This window comes from Callorhinus ursinus, unplaced genomic scaffold (assembly GCF_003265705.2).
Source record: "Callorhinus ursinus isolate GAN/ISIS: 27379988/994484 unplaced genomic scaffold, GSC_fseal_2.0 scaffold60, whole genome shotgun sequence".
NCBI classification, from domain to species: domain Eukaryota; kingdom Metazoa; phylum Chordata; class Mammalia; order Carnivora; family Otariidae; genus Callorhinus; species Callorhinus ursinus.
Genome location: NW_027397122.1, coordinates 1,823,860 through 1,843,761, shown reverse-complemented (window position 1 = coordinate 1,843,761; position 19,902 = coordinate 1,823,860).

The following is a 19,902-nucleotide window of genomic DNA, read 5'->3' as shown; positions in this document are numbered from 1 at the left end:
TCCTACAAGCTATCTCTAATAGACTCCGCCTGCGCTCTTTCTCTCAAGTCAGTGTTCATTTCTATGACATTGAGACTCAAGGACCTGGTTGTGGGGGTCTGGTAACAGTCATGCTTGATTTGAATTTTTTTCATTTTATTTCAACTTTGTGTTTTGTTTTGTTTTGTTTTGTTTCTAAATATTTCCTTGTTTTTTGCCCTTTGTAGCACAGTTTGGGTGCGGTTTCTTTCTCTTTCTTTCTCTCTTTTTCTTTCTTTCTTTCTTTCTTTCTTTCTTTCTTTCTTTCTTTCTTTCTTTCTTTCTTTCTTTCTTTCTTTCTTTCTTTTTCTTTCTTTCTTTCTTTCTTTCTTTCTTCTTTCTTTCTCTCTTTCTTTCTTTCTTTCTTTTTCTTTTCTTCCCTTTCTTTTCCGTTTCTTTTCTTTTTTTCTTTTCCTTTCCTTTCCTTTCCTTTCCTTTCCTTCCCTTTCTTTTCCTTTCCTTTCCTTTCTTTACTTTTCTTTTTCTTTTTTCTCTTTTACATTTAAAATATTTCCTCATGTGTGCCTATTGGTGATAAAAGACTTTCCAATCTTTATAGTACTTATACCCATAAGTTTCTTTTTCTTTATTCATAACTTAAAAACAAATCACTACCTTTTAGTGTCCTCTTTCAAAGATGAAGAAATTAACTTCTTCTCTACTTCTTCCAAATCCTCCTGATGACCTTTGTTGTCAGAAATTCTCATCATGTTGTCAATTCAAAATGGAGGCTCAGGAAGCTTAATCCTTCAATCTTTGAATATTTGGGAACACCAGAGAGTTTCCTTATTATGCGAGTGGGGATATAGTATGGTCTTGTACAAACCAACAAATAGGGAAGAAGTCTGATTTTGTTCCTTAGGTTCTACTTTTTTTAATCATCTTTTTTCCATATATATATATATTCATTATTTTATCTTATTTTATTTCATTTTATTTTATTTTATTATGTTATGTTAATCACCATACATTACATCATTAGTTTTTGATGTAGTGTTCCATGATTCATTGTTTGCGTATAGCACCCAGTGCTCCATTCAATACATGCCCTCTTTAATACCCATCACCAGACTTGTAGTGTTTTTTTGGCTTCAGTAGAATATAAATACATATTGTTTCTTATTATTTGTTTTGAAATTTATGGTGACTTTTCAATATGCAGGGTGAGATTTTCATCAATTTAATGATTGTGTTATTTTATTTGTGCATATTTATTTATCTCCATATCACACAACCAACATGGGGAGAAACTCTCACAGCCTTAGATATGTGGGTAGATCTCTATTGACTATTAACATCCTCCCTATTTCAGCTTAAAGTTTACATTATCAGGTAGATTATTTATAATGTGCATTGTGGCTGTTTAAGTGAAAGTGTGTTACTGTTTTGTGATTTTTAAGGGAGATAACAGGAGAAAATGATTTGATTTGTTCAACCACCTTTTTGAAAATACTTTTATCATGAAATGTTTGCAAAGAGTAATATACAAATAGCTATGCAGAAACGTAAATTCATAATATATTTTTTTTCTCTGCATTTCACGAAGTTCTTACTGAGGCCTTGATGATCTTCAGGCTTGTTCATCTTTCACTTATTTTTAAGAGCTGGTGTAAGGGAAAATAAATAAGCATCATCCACATCAAGTTGCAGTTTTACACAAGTTCCTCTACCATAGTCTAAAGTTAAACTCTGGTCTCCTGTTGGACTGTCTTATTTGTGGATTCTCGCAGATTGGCATGCTGAAAACATTTACATATGCTGACCTGTTTAATTTCTAATTCTGATGGGGTAAGTCACAGGTCAATGAACTGGTAAAATGGGATCAGAAGTGGATTAAGAAATGCAGAGAGAGCTAGATCTTCTTCCTCTCTCCCCAAAAGGCTAACAGCTAGATTCTTCATGTGAAAGAGAATGGTACTGTATTTGCATGCCCTGTATTATTAGGACAATGCCTGGAGGCATTCTTGAAGGTTGGCCTGGAGCAATGATGTAAGAAAAAAGAGTCAATGAGAAGCTGAATCACAAGATACAAAACATTTCTTAAATTTGCATCTTTAAAGTCTTTTAATTTAATTTTAAAGACTTTTTTAGAGCAGTTTTAGATTTGCAAAAATATTGAGAGCGAGGTACAGACATTTCCTATCTACACCTTGCCCACACATATGCACAGTCTTCCCCATTATCAACATCACTTGCCAGACTGGTACAATTTTACCAAAGACAAGACTACATTGACAAATCATAATATCCAAAGTCCACAGTTTCTCTTAGAGTTCACTTTTCGTGCTGTATATCCTATGGGTTTAAATGAATGTGTAATGACATATATCAATCATTCTATTATCACACCAAGTATTTTCACTGCCCTAAAAATTCTCTGGGCTCTGCCTATTTATCTCCCCAACAAAAATGTCTGGCAGCCACTGATTATTGTTCCCACAGTTTTCCCTAGTCCAGAATGTCATATATTGGAATCATACAGTGTACTCTTTTCAGATTGGCTTCATCCACTTAATAATGTGCATTTAAATTTTCTCTATGTCTTTTTTAAGATTTTATTTATTCATTAGAGAGAGAGAGCACACAAGCAGGGGGAGAGGGAGAAGGAGAAGAGGAAGCAGACTCTGCTGAGCTGGGAGCCTGATGTGGGGTTTGATCCCAGGACCTGGAGATCATGACCTGAGCTGAAGGCAGACGCCCAACCATCTGAGCCACCCAGGCACCCCAGGTTTTCTCTATGTCTTGTCATCTCTTCATAAATCATGTTTTTAGTGTGAATAATTCTCCATTGTCTGATGTATCACAAGTTTTTGTTTTTGTTTTTTTTTATAATCAATTTACAACCTGAAGGAAATTGTGGTTGTTTCCAAGTTTGGGCAGTTATGAATAAAACTATAATAAACATCTGCAGGCCCCCCCTTTTTTTTGACATAACTTTTCAGCTCTTTCGGGTAAATACCAAGGAGCATGAATGCTAGGTCATGTGTTAGGGGTGTGTTTACTTTTGTAAGAAACCAACAAATAGGGGTGCCTGGGTGGCTCAGTCGGTTGGGCGTCTGCCTTTGGCTCAGGTCATGATCCCAGGGTCCTGGGATCCAGCCCTGCATCGGGCTCCCTGCTCAGTGGGAAGCCTGCTTTTCCCTCTCCCACCATCCCTGACTGTGTCCCCTCTCTTGCTGTGTCTTTCTCTGTCAAATAAATAAATCTTTAAAAAAAAAAAACACCAAATGGTGTCCCAAATTGGCTGGACCATTTTGCATTGCCACCAGCAGTGAATGAAAGTTCCTGTTGACCCACATCCTTACCACATTTAGTGTTGATGTATTTTGGACTTTGTTCATTCTAATAGGTGTGTTGAGGTATCTCACTGATGTTTTAATTTGCATTTCCCTAATGACATATGACGTGGAGCATCATCTCATAAGCTTATTTGCCATCTGCATATATCTTCTTTGGTAAGGGATTTATTATGGTCTCTGGACAATTTTTCAGTTGGTCAAATTGGCTGACAATTTTATAGTTGAATTTTAAGAGTTCTTTATATATTTTCAACAACTGTCCTTTATCAGACATGTCTTGCCTGTATTTTCTCCCATTCAGGTTTTTCTTCTCGTTCTCTTGATACTACATTTTGCAACATAGAAGTTTAATTTTAATGAAATCTAGTTTATCCATTATTTCTTTCATGGATCATGTCTTTGGTCTTTTATCTAAAAAGGCATCACTATAGCCAGGTCACTTAGGTTTTATGCTATGTGATCTTCTAGGAGTTTTATAGATTTACATTTTACATTTGGCCTATGACTGATTTTGAGTTAGTTTTTGTGAAGACGGTAAGGTCTGTGAGTAGATTCTACTTTTTGTTTTTGTTTTTGTTTATTGCATGTGGATGTCGAGTTATTCCAACATCATTTGTTGTAAAAGTGTCTTTGCTTCATTACATTTTCTTTGTTCCTTTATCAAAAATTATGTGGCTCTATTTATGTCAGTCTATTTCTAGGCTCTCTGTTCTGTTGATCTATTGGTTTATTCTTTTGACAATTGACTACTACTACAGCTTAGGGTAAGTCTTGAAGTTGAACAGTATCAGTCCTCTAACTTCCTCTTCCCCTTGAATATTGTGTTGGCTGTTGTGGGTCTTTGTTTTCCATATAAACTTTAGAATCATTTTGACAATACCTACATAATAACTCGCTGGGATTTTGATTGGGATTGGATTGAGTCTATAGATCAAGTTGGAAGAACTACATCTTGATAATATTAAGTCTTCCTACCCATGAACATGGGATGTTTCTCCATTAATTTAGCTCTTTTCTGATTTTGTTCATCAGAGTTTTATAGGTTTCTTCATGTAGATCTTAAACAAATTTTACTAGACTTATACCCAATATTTCATTAATTTGTATGCTAATATAAATGTCATTGTGTTTTTAATTTCCAATTCCACTTGTTTATTATTTCTGTATAGGAAAGCAATTGACTGTTTTGTATGAATATTGTATCCTGCAATCTTGCTAAATTGCTTATTAGTTCCAGGACTTTTTTTTGTCTATTCCTTTGGAGTTTCTGCAAGCCATTCATGTCATCTGAAAACAACGTCAGTTTTGTATCTTTCTGATCAATCTGTATACCTTTTATTTCCTTTTCTTTGCATGAGCAAAGACTAGCCATATGATGCTGAGGATGAGTGATAAAAGGGGATGTTCTTGCCTTGTACCTGATCTTAACTGGAAGCCCTCAAGTTTCTCACCATGATGTCAGATGTTAGCTGTAGATTTTTTGGTATATGTTCTTTATCAAATTGAATTAGTCCCATTCCATTCCTAATTTACTCTGAGTTTTTATCATGAATGGTTGTTGAATTTTGTCCAATTATTATTTTTACATCTATTGATATGATAATGTGATTTTTCTTTTTTATTCTATTAATATGATAAATTACATTAATTGGATTTCAAATGTTAAACCAGCCTTGCACACCTGGGAAAATCCTACATGGTGTGATTTATAATTACTTTTATACCTTGTTGGATTTGATTTGCTAATATTTTCTTGAGGATTTTGCATCTATGTTCATAAGAGATATCAGTCTATAGGTTTATATTTCACTCTCTCTGCTTTAATAATTCAGGGTGGCATACTTGCTTAAATTTGTCTTTGTATTTATCACTTCAAATATTCTCTTATAAGTCTTGCTTTCAAAGATGTATTGGTCAATCTACCTTTGCAGTGTGAGGGAAGAGCAAGCAAGCGTGTTGAACTGCTTGCCTGTATGAACAAACCACATCTTCCACAGTTTGGCTATTGTGGACATTGCTGCTATAAACATCGGGGTGCATGTACCCCTTCGGATCCCTACATTTGTATCTTTGGGGTAAATACCCAGTAGTGCAATTGCACAGGAGGGGAAGAATGAATGGGGGGAATTGAAGGGGGAGATGAACCATGATGAGAGCCTATGGACTCTGAGAAACAAACTGAGGGTTCTAGAGGGGAGGGGGGTAGGGGGATGGGTTAGCCTGGTGATGGGTATTAAAGAGGGCACGTACTGCATGGAGCACTGGGTGTTATACGCAAACAATGAATCATGGAACACTACATCAAAAACTAATGATGTAAAATATGGTGATTAACATAACATAATAAAAAAAATGAACTGCTTGCCTGAAATCCCAAGTGGAAGAAAAAAATAAGACAGGTAAATAAACAGAAACAGTACAGATACATACACTGAGGCCTTCCTTTACAAAAGAAGCTATTTTCTAAGCATCTTATGTGTTTTTCTCTGTCCCCCCTCCCCCCTGCCAGGAGCACCACTTTTAAATAAAAAAAGCATAAACTGTGATGGTAGAAGAATTTTGGGGAAAGAATCTATCACCCTGTTTCTATAAGGCACTCTGGTAACTGCTGAGAGTGAAGATGCTGTTTCTTTGTCCGAAATATTTTTTAACAGTGGAAACCTACTCATTCTTTAAATCTCATTTCAGTGGTCTCTTTTAAGAATCTTTCCTATACCCTTCAGATCAGGTAAGGGAAAAAGCCTTACTGTCTTTTTCAGCAACATTTGCTGTAACACTAGCCACAAATATTATTTTAAAATCCATTTGAAAAATCTTACTTTCTGTTTGTTACTGATGCTGGGATGTAATAGTCATGAGAAACAGTCATTTTTCTTTCTTGTATGCTGTTTTCTTGTCCCTGCCAAATGCAGCATCTTTAATAATGTCTGCTCTAAAAATAATGTGAAGGAATATTTTTAAACCTAGGACAAATATATCGCTCATGAAGAAATCTTTTTTCCAGCTTTATTGAGATAAAATTGAAATATAAATCTTGTGCTTTTAAGCTGTACAACACAATCATTTGATACATGTATATATTGCTAAAGGATTGCCACAGTTTAGTTAACACATTCATCCATTGACATAATTACATTTTTTGTATGTGTGCTAAGAACCTTTAAGATTTACTCTCTTAGCAACTTTCATGTATATAATACAGTGTCATTAAACATAATCACTGTGCTGAGTGTTAGATCCCCAGAACTTACCCATCTTATGATCAGAAGTTTGTACCATTCGAATAACACCTTCCCATTTTTCACCTCCTCCCCAACCCAAGGCAACCACAATTCTACTCTAGGTTTCTATGATTTTGACTTTAGATATTTTTATATTCCATATAAAAATAAGATCATATGATATTTGTCTTTCTCTGTGTGACTTATTTCACTTAACACAATGCTCTCAAGGACTATCCATGTTGTCACAAATGGTAAGATTTGCTTCTTCCTCTTTTCAAAGAAGAATTATATACAAATATATATATGAAATATATATTATTATATGAATTATAATATATATGAATTAATATATAATTATATATACACACATACATATATATGTATATAATTTTTATATCTGTCTAAATAATATGTTATTGATATGATATACATATTATTATTTAGAAAAAAGACTTACAACTTTTTATAATTGAGAATGATGATAGCTGTGGGTTTGTCATATATGACCTTTATTATATTAAGGTATATGTCCCTTCTATAACCAATTTGTCAAGAGTTTTTATCATGAATGTGTGTTGAATTTTGTCAAATCCTTTTTTTTTTTTGTATCTACTGAAAGGATCCAATAATTGTTATCCATTCTCTTAATGTGGTTCATCATGTTTATTTGCATATATTGAACCATCCTTGCATCCCAAGCATAAATCCCACTTGATCATGGTGTACAATCTCCTTAATGTACTGTTGAATTGGAGTTGCTAGAACTTTGCTGAAAACAATCTTTATATACATTTATCAGAGATACTTGTCTGTGGTTTTCTTTTCTTTTAGTGTTTTTATCTGGCTTTGATAGCAGAGTAATAGTAACTTCATAAAATAGTTTGAAAGTCTTTCCTCCTCCTTAAGTTTTTGGAAGAGTTTGAGAAAGACTGGCATTAATTCTTTAAATGGTTGGTAGAACTCTTGTAGAAACCATCTGATCCTGGACTTCTCTCATTGAGAGTTTTTATTACTATGTCAGTCTCTTTAGTTGTCATCCATCTGTTCAGATCTTCTGTCTCAAGGTTCATTGTTGATGGGTTCCAGGTTTGTAGGAATTTACTCATATTTCCCAGGGTTAACCGATTTTTTTTTCAAGTGTATAATTGTTTAAAATGGTCTCTTACGATCCTTTGTTATTTCTGTGGTGTCAGTTATAATGTCTCCTCTTTCATTTATAATTTTATTCAGTTGAGTCTTCTTTTTCTCTTGACTTGTTTAGCTAAAGGTTTGTAAATTTTATCTTTTCAAAAAACCAACTCTTAGTTTCAGTGATTTGTTCTATTGTCTTTCTGATCTTTATTTCATTTATTTCTGCTCTAATATTTCTTCTTCCTTTCCTTCTTCTGTAGGCTACTTGTTTTTCCTTTTCTAATTCCTTGAGGTATAAACTTGTTTACCCGAGATATTTTTGTTGTTGTTGTTGTTGTTGTTTGGTTTGGTTTGTTTGTTTGTTTGTTTTGGTTTTTACTGCAGGTGTCTATTGCTGTAAACTTTCCTTTCAAAATTGTGTTTGCTACATGTCACAAGTTTGGGTACTTGTGTTTCTTTTTTTTTTTTCTCAAAATACTTTCTGATATCTGTTTTGATTTCATCCTTGACTCATTGGTTATTCAATTTTCAGCTATTTCTGCCTTTTCAGTTTTCCTCCTGTTACTGATTTCTAGTTTCATACCATTGTGGTAGAAAAAGATACAGATTTCTTAAATGTGTTAAAGTTTGCCTTGTGGCCCAAGAGACAATCTAACCTGGACAATGTCCTTATGCATGTCATAAAAAAGATGTATACTGTGGTATTGTTCGATGGAATGTTCTGTGTGTGTGTGTTAGGTCCGTTTGGGCTATAGTGTTATTCAGGTCCACTATGTCCTTATTAATTTTCTGTGTGTATGTTCTATCCAATGTTGAAAGTGGGGAACTGAAGTCCTCTGCTATTATTATATTGTGTCTATTTCTCCTTTTAGACCTGCTGATATTAGTGATATACATACAAATTTATAATATTAAGATATTCTGAATTTGACTATATATTTCCCCTTACCAGCAAAGTACCCTTTACTTTTTGTTGTTGTTGTTGTTGTTATTGTTATTGTTACTTAGTATCCTTTCACTGCAACTTGAAGAACTCCCTCTAGCATTTCTTGTAAGGAAGGTCTAGTAATGAACTCCCTTAGCTTTGGTTTGTTTGACAGTATCTTTATTTGTCCTTCATTTCTGGGGGATAGTTTGCCAGGTATAGTGTTTTGGGTTGGCATTTTTTTTCTTTCGGGACTTTGAATATACCATCCTACTCTCTCCTGGCCTGCAAGATTTCTGCTGAGAAATTCACCGATCACCTATGGAGATTCCCTTTTGTGTGATCATTTTCTTTTTGCTGCTTTTAAAATTTTCTTTTTGTCTTTGACATTTAAGGTTTTGATTACAGCATGTCTCAGAATAATCTTCCTTGGGTTGATCTTGCTTGGGGTCCTTTGAGCTTTGGTGTCTGGATGTCCGTATTATTTCCAAGATTTGGGAAGTTTTCAGCATTTGTTTATTTGATTGACTGATTGATTTGATTTATTTACTAATTAATTATTTTGAGAGAGAGAGAGAGCAAGCTGAGGGAGGGGCACAGGGAGAGGGAGAGAGAGAATCCTCAAGCAGACCCCCCCCACTGAGCATGGAGCCCAACACAGGGCTTGATCCCAGGACCCTGAGATCATGACCTGAGCCAAAATCCAGAGCTGGCCAATTAACCAACTGAGCCACCCAGGTGTCCCTCAGCTATTAGTTATTTAAATAAACTTTCTGCCCCCTTTTCTCTCTTTTCTCCTTCTGGGAATCACATGATGTGAATGTTTGTTACTTGGTCTCTCATAATTCACGCAAATTTTCTTTACTTCTTTTCATTATTTTTTTTTTCTTTTTGTTTCTCTAACTGACTAATTTCAAGTGATCTATCTTTGGAGTTCACTGACTTTCTTCTGCATGATCAAGTCTATTGTTGAAGCAATTTATTGATTATATTTTTGGTTCTGTGATTATATTATTTAGTTCCAGAATTTCTGCTTGGCTTTTTTTCCATATTTTTTTTCCTTTATTAAATCTCTCATTTTGTTCATGTGTTGTTTATCTTATTTCACATAGTTGTCTCTTTGTGTTCTCTTTATTTCGATGAGTTTCTTTAATATGTTTATTTTTGATTTATTTTTTTCTTTTTTTGTCAGGAAAATTGTAGATCTGTATTCCTTTGGGATCTGTTACTGGACCTTTATTTGTTTCCTCTGACTGTGTCATATTTGACTGATTTGTTATCTTGGGCTTGGGTGGGCATGGATCTGTCTGGTCCCTGGTTGGAAGGACTATCTACAGTAACTTGTTCAGTATGGTGGAGCTGGGACAAGAATTTATGGTTCACAGTAGGGTCCTCAGGCAGTGGGCCTTTTACGTGGTTCCCATTGAATCCCTGTGAGGGGTGTTGCATGGTCCTTGGGTGGGTTTCTGAATCAACAGGACCAGCCCTTAATTGTGGCTAAGAGAGACTGGAACTGTGCCCCAGGCCTTTTCAGATTGCACAGCCAAGATTAAGGTCTATAAACCTGGCTCTGAAGGCATGGATGAGTGTGTCTCCAACCAGGTTTCTGGGTCAGCTAGACTGGTTCCTGATAGTGACTGGAGGGGCTAGAGCTATATATATATACCCTTTCAGGATCTCCAGGGGGCATGGATGGCAATGTCTTTGACTGGTCCCCTGGGCCAGGAGTATGGCTCAGGGACTATGGTTGAGAGGGGCTGGAGGTGAGCATAGGGCCTTTCAGGGTCTCTGGGAGGATAGATTGAAAGGTCTGTTACTCGATCCCTGGGCTGGCAAGTCTTATGTCCAACTGTAGCTATGATGAGATTGTAGCCAAGGCCAGGGCCCTTCAGGATCCCCAAGGTTGCAGCCAAAAGTGTTGCCTGCTGAACCTTTCTGTTGGCAGGACTGTACATGTACTGCAGTTGGGAGGAATTATAAGAATCTTTCAGAATCTCTGGGGTTGCAGGTGGGGGTGTCTCCCACTGGGACCCTGGACCCTAAGAACTGGTAGCAGACTAGTGTGAGATAGCTAAAGCCATATATAGAGATTTTTCAGGCTCTCTGGGGACATAGACAGCCGTTTCTCCTGCCTGGTCACTGTTCCAACAGGAATGCTTGTGGACAGTGACTCGTAGGAGCTGGAGCCACATATAGGAACCTTTCAGAGTCTCTGTGTGTTCAGTTGTGAGTGTCTTCTACAGATTCCTTCTTCTGGCAGGACCGTTGGCAGACTATGGCTGGGAAGGGCTGGAGCCCAGTTACACATCCCTTTCAGAATCTATAGCCTGACTGAGTGAGGAAGAACTTATCTCCAGGGGCTTCTGGACCATGTCTGAGTGGGGTTGGAGTTGGCTCACAGGTCACTTTAGAGTTCACAGCTGGGACAGAGGTCTGTATATCCATTCCCTGACGCATAGGTGGGCATGACTCCTCCTGGGTCTCTTGCTATATGGTGCTGGTGCCAGAATCAAAGGCAACAAGCCTGCAGCCAATTCTTCAAGGGTATGGAACTATTTCTAGGTCTATAGCCAAGATCATGGTTTGTGAGTCTGCCACCTGGGTGTGAGCCTGCCTTCTCAAGATGTCTCTCCTTGGTCTTACAATGCACAACAGTTTCACAATCTCTTATTTGGATCTCAAATCTCCCATGTAGGTACTTATGTCTGTAGATAGATACCAAATTACTCCATTATGAAGAGTTCTTCCAAGTACAGTGTATTTCTTCTATTCAAGTACAGTGTATTTCTTCCATTTTTCCATCTGCCAGCCATTCTTTCTTCAGAAGAGCTTGATTTCAGGGCGCCTGGGTGGCTCAATTGGTTAAGCATCTGCCTTCGGCTCAGGTCATGATCCCAGCGTCCTGGGATCAAACCCCGCATCAAGCTCCCTGCTCAACAGAGACCTGCTTCTGCCTGCTGCTCTGTCTACTGGTGCTCTCTCTCTGTCTCTCTGTCAAATAAATAAATAAAATCTTTAAAAAATAGAGCTTGACTTAATGAGTGTGAATTGCTCTAACATTTACAAACAATGGACTACAAAATTTTTGACCCAATCCCTTGCTTGTTCTTGGGAGAAAGTAAAAGATTACCCAGAATATGAATGCACTGGAAAATTAGGATTTTTCCCCCATTCACTCTTGTGAATAGGTATCATTAAATTTCCTTAATTTATATTTTGTCTTCATTGCTTAGCACCACTATAGAAAAGCATATGTTCATCAAAGGATTGTTGGTAGATCACTTGCTTTGTACAGGTGTCCTTCAAGATGAGAACTCTACTCTTGTGCTTTATATTCTAGCAGGGGAAGATGGACAGCATAATGCAAATAAACACACAGAATAAGTAAATACATAAAACTAGATAGTATATTTGAAGGAGACAAATGCTATGAAATTGGAGAGCAAGAGTGTAAACCAGGGAAGAGGAGGGGAGAAGTCTGACTGAAATTTTGAATAAAGTGGTTATAGTAGTCCTGATAGAGAAGAAGACATCTGATCAAAAACTTGGAGAAGAGGAACGAGCAAGCAGTGACAACATCTGCAGACAGAGCTTTCTCAGTAGAATGACCCTACAATATAAGTGTGACTGGCACTTTCCGGGAACAACAAGGAAGGAAATGTGGCCCAAGAGACCTGAGGTGCTGGAAGAACAGTGTAAGATGTCAGAAGGTGACAGGGGGTCCAGGTGAATGCGGCTTCTTAAACCATTGTAAAGAATTGGCATCTATTCTGAGTGAAATGTCATACCATTGCAGGGTTTTGAAGGAGTGGCATCCTGAATATTTATGTTTTAACAGGATCATACTTGCGGTTGTGCTGAGAATGTTCCCTGTGTGGTATGGGGATTGAATACCAGTTAGGAGGGGAAGGCAGAACTCCAGGTGACATAGTGATGATCATGATCACAGAAAGGACCAGTTACAGACCAGGTGGAGCAGCTGGTTGTATTTTGATGAAAGAAATGACAACATTTCTTATCAGTTTTGGATTTAAAGGGTGAAGGAAAATGATGAGTCAAGGATGACCTCACGGTTGTGGTCAAGAAAAATGAAAAGGAACAAAGGAATGGGGCACAGCGTTGGGGAAAGTGGCTGCTGGAGGACGGAGTGTTGTACTCAGACCAGAGTCCTTCTTTGCACTTGGCATGACTGAGATCTCAGAGACATCCAGCAAGCCATGATGAAGGGCAGCATCTCAGGGAGGGGTGTGAAACTGGGGTATGCATTTGGCAGACAGCAAATATTTCTTCAATATAATTTTGGTATTGGAAAAAGATGAAAAAGATCTACATTAGTAGACAGAAGGTGAGATCCATAGTTAAACTTCATCTTATGGCAAAACAAAAGTCCATTAGGGTAAGTGTGCATGGAAGTAAAGCAGAATAAGAAACTTGTTCCATAGTTGTTTCTTATCTTCTTACATTAACCTTCAAAAACATAATTAAATATATTTGTATATACTTTGTATTTTCGAATATATTTTTAAGATATTGCATATCTTAATATATTTATTGAAATGAATATATTTCAAGAATAATTTTCAATAAGTGCATATGCATATGCTTCTCAGAATTTCCAAATGACAGTCATTTTTACCCATGAATAACCTAAGGATATAAGTGGGTTTAAATTTTTACTGTCACATATTACTTCCTTTAACACTAACTTTCTAATTCAAACTATATACTTTTTCTTCTATTGATTAAATATTATATTATGAGACCATAAATAAACTCCGGTGTTTCTTTGGAAAAAATGGATTTAATATGAAGTGCATTCTGCTGCTAAATCTGGTAAGAAATACTGCACATGGTGAGCTTAAAGCAATGACAGAAAGTGAGAAAACATGGTAGACACAGTCTTGTGTACTGAATAATTTTTAATCTGCTACTATATCTTTACATTGCATAAAATGGAAAACCATAAAAGCTAAAAGTGTCTTTCTTAATAAAGCAGTGTTGGCTTTGTACTTTTTTTTGGTGCAAATCAGTGGATGGAGGGTTGAAGATCTATATAACAGAGAATGTGGATCCTCAGAAAACAGAACTTCCTTTTGAAATCACAGGTCTTTGCTTCCTTTACATTGGTGAGGGTCTGCCCTGCCATATGCAGGGTGAGGTTTGGTGGTGGGTGGTGGTGAGGGTCTGCCATGCCGTATGCCACAGTCAGGTGATTTTGGAGGCAGAGAGGTAAATGTGCTGTGACATACAGTCATGCTTATAATACTAGCTCCAATCATTCCCTGGAATATGCTTCAGAGACCATAGAACCGAATGATTGTAAGTAGCTAGAACCAGCAAAGAACAAAAGGGTTGAGCACATTCTGTCATGAAAGGCAAACCTGTCCAAGGAAAATGCTTGCTGGTAGTGACATTCCTTTCTATGCAGAGCAGGTGTGCCTGATTTCTGAAAAGGACTTAGTGCTTGAAATTTTCTTTGAGCAGAATGTTTGAAATCATGCAAGCTGGAATGGCAAATAAGGCGTACCATTCCCCACATGTAGAAAAATCAGCAGAAGCTTTCAAACATATGACTTATGAAACGACACAGCTGGGATTCTTTTTAAGCAGTGTGTCAAGCTATTACTCAGAGCACTGAAGATGTGGTTTTGCTTCCTGCTATGTTTCTCCAAAAAGCAGTTGAAAAGAACTGACTGGCTGCATTCAAAATGTGGAGAGAAACATAAAAAATGGTATATGCTATTCAATCACGAATTTCTCTGCTTTTGTTGAAGATGCAGCCTTTGTTATTAGTCAAAATTACCATGAAAACACTGCCACTTACATAAGCCATTGACTCTTTGTAGGTCCTTATGTGACACATAGAGGTTGGCAACCTAACAAATAGTGGAGAGAATATATGATTTCAGGTCAAAGAGCTTGGATTGCAGAACTCAATCCGTGAGTTTCTAGTTAAGAGAAATGAATCTTTACCAACTTTTAAATGAGGCATAGTAAGAATACAGACCAAATAGTATAGGTATTTTTATGAGGAGTGAGAAAATATTTGTAAATATTTATTTTCAGAGTGTTATCTCTCAACCTCTCACACCCATTAGGGCTACTAAAAAAAAAAAAAGGTTGGTGAAAATGTGGAGAAAGTGGAATATTTGTGCAATGCTGGTGGGCATGTAAAATGGTGCAGCCACTGTGGAAAACAGTTTGACAGTTTCTCAAAATATTAAAAACAGAATTACCATATGATTCAGTAATTCCACTTCTGAGTATATACTCCAAATAATTGAAAAAAGGGTCTGTACACCCTTTTTGGTATCTGTACATCCATGTTCTTGGCAGTATTATTCACACTAACTAAAAGGTGGAAACAATCATTGACATGAACAGATAATCAAAATGTGGTATGTACATACAATGGAATTTTTTTTTTAAAGATTTTACTTATTTATGTGAGAGAGAGAGTGAGAGAGAGAGAGCACTAGCAGGGAGGAGGGCAGGCAGAGGGAGAAGCAGGATACCCGCTGAGCTAGGAGCCCGATGCGGGACTCAATCACAGACCCTGGGATCATGACCTGAGCCAAAGGCAGATGCTTAACCAACTGAGCCCCCCAGGCGTTCCCCATACAATGAAATATTATTCAGCATTAAAAAGAAAGAAAATCCTGCCATGTGCAGGATGAATCTGGAGAACATTATGCTAAGTGAGATAAGCAAGTAACAAAAAGACAAATTTTGAATGGTTCTACGTATATGAGGCACCTGGAGTAGTCCTATCCATAGAGACAGATTGAAGAGACCAAGTAGAATTGTGGGTGCCAGGAGCTGGGGGAGGGGGCAATGGAAATTACTGTTTAATGGGTGGAGTTTCAATTTGGGAAGATGAAGAGTTCTGAAGGATGGATGGTGGTGATAGTTGCAAAATAATAGGAATGTAATTAATACCAATGTACTGGACATTTAAAAATGGTTAAGATGATAAATTTTAAATTACACATATTTTACCATAATAAAGAAGTTGGAGAAAAACGTAAAGTCTTACTGGCATCACGAGTTATTATTGTGGATCATTGTGTAGAACGTCATAAATATTATTGCTAAAAATAGGAACGAATACATTGTTGCTGTTGTGTCAGAAATAATTAAGAAAGGTCACCAGCTTGGAGACATAAGCCAGCAGGATTCAAAAAGCCAAAGACAAATGGATGGAAGGGATAATTAGGCCTCTGGTCCCCAATTGCACATTTTTTTAAAAAGTCTAAACAAAGATAAGTGGGAGTTTTGAACTGCTGAATAAGGAAGCCCTAGTATGAATTTTTTTTAGAAAGAATCACACATCTACTAAAAAAATTTAATTTAATGTATTGTGTAGAATAGGTATTACATATGTATTGTAAAAAGTCCAGTAGATATACAATAAAATGAAAGAAAAGTATGCTCCTTCTTCTACATTTCTTCCAGACAATATGTTATGTAAAAATGGCTTTTAAAATATAGTTATTTTTTTATTTTTTTTGTTATGTTAATCACCATATATTACATCATTAGTTTTTGATGTAGTGTTCCATGATTCATTGATTGTGCATAACACCCAGTGCTCCATGCAGAATGTGTCCTCTTTAATACCCATCACCAGGCTAGCCCATCCCCCAACCCCCTCCCCTCTAGAACCCACAGTTTGTATTTCAGAGTCCATCGTCTCTCACGGTTCGTCTCCCCTTCCTACATATCTCCTTCATTCTTCCCCTCCCGCTATCTCCTTCTTTTTCTTTTTTCTTAACATATGTTGCATTATTTGTTTCAGAAGTACAGATCTGTGATTCAACAGTCTTGTACAATTCACAGTGCTCACCATAGCACATACCCTACCCAATGTCTATCACCCAGCCACCCCATCCCTCCCACACCCCCACCACTCTAGCAACCCTCAGTTTGTTTCCTGAGATTAAGAATTCCTCATATCAGTGAGGTCATATGATACATGTCTTTCTCTGATTGACTTATTTCACTCAGCATACCACCCTCCAGTTCCATCCACGTCGTTGCAAATGGCAAGATCTCATTCCTTTTGATGGCTGCATAATATTCCATTTTGTACATATACCACTTCTTCTTTATCCATTCATCTGTCCAGGGACATCTTGGCTCTTTCCACAGTTTGGCTATTGTGGACATTGCTGCTATAAACATTGGCGTGCACGTACCCCTTCGGATCCCTACATTTGTATCTTTGTGGAAAATTCCCAGTAGTGCAATTGCTGGATCGTATGGTAGCTCAATTTTCAACTGTTTGAGTAACCTCCATACTGTTTTCCAGAGGGTCTCCACCAGCTTGCATTCCCACCAACAGCGTAGGAGGGTTCCCCTTTCTCCACATCCTCGCCAACATCTGTCGTTTCCTGACTTGTTAATTCTAAACGGTGTGAGGTGCTATCTCATTGAGGCTTTGATTTGGATCTCCCTGATGCCGAGTGATGTTGAGCACTTTTTCATGTGTCTGTTGACCATTTGGATGTCTTCTTTGGAAAAATGTCTGTTTGTGTCTTCTGCCCATTTCTTGATTGGATTATTTGTTCTCTGGGTGTTGAGTTGGATAAGTTCTTTATAGATTTTGGATACTAGCCCTTTATCTGATATGTCATTTGCAAATATTTTCTCCCATTCTGTCGGTTGTCTTTTGGTTTTGTGGACTGTTTCTTTTGCTGTGCAAAAGCTTTTTATCTTGATGAACTCCCAATAGTTCATTTTTGCCCTGGCTTCCCTTGCCTTTGGCGATGTTTCTAGGAAGACGTTGCTGTGGCTGAGGTCGAAGAGGTTGCTACCTGTGTTCTCCTTTAGGATTTTGATGGACTCCTGTCTCACGTTTAGGTCTTTCAACCATTTGGAGTCTATTTTTGTGTGTGGTGTAAGGGAATGGTCCAGTTTCATTCTTCTGCATGTGGCTGTCCAATTTTCCCAACACCATTTGTTGAAGAGATATTCTTTTTGTCATTGGACATTCTTTCCTGCTTTGTTGAAGATGAGTTGACCATAGAGTTGAGGGTCCATTTCTGGGCTCTCGATTCTGTTCCATTGATCGATGTGTCTGTTTTTGTGGCAGTACCATACTCTCTTGATGATGACAGCTTTGTAATAGAGCTGGAAGTCCGGAATTGTGATGCCGCCAGCTTTGCTTTTCTTTTTCAGTATTCCTCTGGCTATTCGGGGTCTCTTCTGGTTCCATAAAATTTTAGGACTATTTGTTCCATTTCTTTGAAAAAAGTGGATGGTATTTTGAAGGGGATTGCTTTGAAAATGTACATTGCTCTAGGTAGCATTGACATCTTCCCAATGTTTGTTCTTTCAATCCATGAGCATGGAACGTTTTTCCATTTCTTTGTGTCTTCTACAATTTCTTTCATGAGTATTTTATTGTTTTCTGAGTACAGATCCTTTGCCCCTTTGGTGAAATTTATTCCTAGGTATCTTATGGTTTTGGGTGCAGTTGTAAATGGGATCGACTCCTTGATTTGTCTCTCTTCTGTCTTGTTGTCGGTGTATAGGAATGCCACTGATTTCTGTGCATTGAGTTTATATCCTGCTACTTTACTGAATTCCTGTATGAGTTCTAGCAGTTTTGGGTGGAGTCTTTTGGGTATTCCACATACAGTATCATATCATCTGCAAAGAGTGAGACTTTGACTTCCTCTTTGCCTATTTGGATGCCTTTGATTTCTTTTTGTTGTCTGATTGCTATGGCTAGGACTTCTAATACTATGTTGAATAGCAATGGTGATAGTGGACATCAAAGCCGCGTTCCTGACCTTAGGTCAAGAGCTCTCAGCTTTTCCCCATTGAGAATAATATTCGCTGTAGATTTTTCATAGCTTTTATGATATTGAGGTATGTACCCTCTATCCCTATGCTCTGAAGAGTTTTGATCAAGAAAGGATGCTGTATTTGTCAAATGCTTTTTCTGCATCTGTGGAGAGGATCATATGATTCTTGTTCTTTCTTTTGTTAATGTATTGTATCTCGTTGATTGATTTGCGGATGTTGAACCAACCTTGCAGCCCAAGGATAAATCCCACTTGGTCATGGTAAATAATCCTTTTAATGGACTGTTGGATCCTATTGGCTAGTATTTTGGTGAGAATTTTTGCATCGATGTTCATCAAGGATATTGGTCTGTAATTCTCCTTTTTGATGGGGTTTTTCTCTGGTTTGGGGATCAAGGTAATGCTGGGCTCATAAAATGAGTTTGGAAGTTTTCCTTCCATTTCTATTTTTTGGAACAGTTTCAGGAAAATAGATATTAATTCTTTAAATGTCTGATAGAATTCCCCTGGGAAGCCATCTCGCCCTGGGCTTTTGTTTGTTGGGAGATTTTGGATGATTGCTTCAATTTCCTTACTGGTTATAAGTCTGTTCAGGTTTTCTATTTCTTCCTGGTTCAATTTTGGTAGTTGATACATCTCTAGGAATGCACCCATTTCTTCCAGGTTATCTAATTTGCTGGCATAGAGATGCTCATAATATGTTCTTATAATTGTTTGTGTTTCTTTGGTGTTGGTTGTGATCTCTCCTCTTTCATTCATGATTTGGTTGATTTGGGTCATTTCTCTTTTCCTTTGGATAAGTCTGGCCAGGGGTTTATCAATCGTGTTAATTCTTTCAAAGAACCAGCTCCTAGTTTCGTTGATCTGTTCTACTGTTCTTTTGGTTCCTATTTCATTGATTTCTGCTCTGATCTTTATTATTTCTCTTCTCCTGCTGGGTTTAGGCTTTATTTGCTGTTCTTTCTCCAGCTCCTTTAGGTGTAGGGTTAGGTTGTGTATTTGAGACCTTTCTTGTATCTTGAGAAAGGCTTGTATTGCTATATACTTTCCTCTCAGGACTGCCTTTGCTGCATCCCAAAGATTTTGAACAGTTGTGTTTTCATTTTCACTGGTTTCCATGAATTTTTTTAATTCTTTTTTAATTTCCTGGTTGACCCATTCATTCTTTAGTAGGATGCTCTTTAGTCTCCATGTATTTGAGTTCTTTCCGAATTTCCTCTTGTGATTGAGTTCTAGTTTCAAAGCACTGTGGTCTGAAAATATGCAGGGAATGATCCTAATCTTTTGGTACCGGTTGAGACCTGATTTGTGACCTAGGATGTGATCAATTCTGGAGAATGTTCCATGGGCACTAGAGAAGAATGTGTATTCCGTTGCTTTGGGATGGAATGTTCTGAATATGTCTCTGAAGTCCATTTGGTCCAGTGTCTCATTTAAATTCTTTATTTCTTTGTTGATCTTTTGCTTAGATGATCTGTCCATTTCAATCAGGG